Below are 1,500 nucleotides of genomic sequence, written 5' to 3'. Positions count from 1 at the left end.
TTCACACACGTGGTTTGTTTCCTGTCAGCACCAACCAAAATCTAATAAATTTCTGAAAAGTGGCAAAATGTGTTTCACATAAGTTTATTTGAATTTATTTGGGAATGTCTTTGAACATTGAACTTTTATCTGGACTGTCATGCTAATTATGAATGAATGGTCCTCATGGTGTAGATGATAAAAGGTTATGCAAACACTGTTCCTAGAGAAACAGGATGTTTCATCAGTCCTAATCAGCTGTTCAAGCAAAGGTGTAGATCAGATCATATGACTCTGTGGCATTCATTGTAGATGGGAGTGGGTCTGTCAAAAGGAATCGTGCATTCACACAAGTTCACTCCCAGATCCAATTCAGCACAGATAATCCTCCTACATTTGTAAGATTTCAAGAAACCAAAGAACAACAGGAGCAAAGCCACATGAAACATTTCATTGAACAGAATGCAAATCAGATAGAAAAAAAGTTTCATATTAAAACAACAAATACTAAAGATGCTTCCGTTAAAATCATTCCAACATCTTGCATTAGAAACACAACCCAAGATTTCAATATTTCTTTATTTTTTTATTACATTTGAATTACACAGATCACCAACATTTCCATTCCTTTTAACATCTGTTTCCAGGTGATAAATGTGACCTCAAAGGGACACAGCTTGTGTATAGCAAAACGTTTGTTTTTTTTATCATGTGATGGGAGCAGCACCCTATTGCAATGTATTCATTTAAAGCAGATAAAACCGGAGTCACTCAAATAAATTGCAAACATGCAGCAGTTTGGAATGATTTCTTTTTTTAACCCCCAACTTTTGACTTCTTTTCAATTAGGCTCATAACAGAGCAAGCAAACTTAACAGCGTTGGCAGAGCAGAAAAAGAACTACATGCAGCGGTATCTTTCATCTTACCTCTTAAATGCAGATATGAACTTACAAACTAGACATCCATATTAATTTCCCATTCCATGAAAATGCCATTCAAAGAACAGAAATTTGGCTACCACCATGCAGCATTTAAACCCTCTCCCCACACCTCAGTAATTCCAGCAACATTTTGCTATGTACAGCAGAGATGATGATTATGAGGGTTATTTTTGTTTTTGGCAAAATATGGAATATCAGGCCCTTGATATTTAACGATCTAATATTACAAATCGATTAACAGCAACGACTTCTGACCAATTGAACAGCTTCAAAGGTAAACTAGTTTAGAGAATAAAACATAGTTGCTTGTTTCTCTGTACCTCAACAATGCAACACATCACTGTAACTGTAAAATGTAATAAGATGGTAAATGAGATGCAATAAAATGCAAATCTCAAAGTGTGTATAATTCTTAAATGCAAATTTTACAGGTCTAAGGAAATTCTACCAAAGCCCTTCATTTGCTGCTACATGTAATTTAAACACATCGTATCTCACCCAGAGTTCGGAAATCGGCACATCAAAAAGGGTTTGGGGTTTTTTACGAAGAAATCACCACACAAGTCACCAGACACTGA

The sequence above is a fragment of the Silurus aristotelis genome (assembly GCF_946808225.1).
Source record: "Silurus aristotelis genome assembly, chromosome: 2".
Taxonomy (NCBI): Eukaryota; Metazoa; Chordata; class Actinopteri; order Siluriformes; family Siluridae; genus Silurus; species Silurus aristotelis.
The sequence above is the reverse complement of the archived record's forward strand: the minus strand, read 5'-3'. Positions refer to the sequence as shown.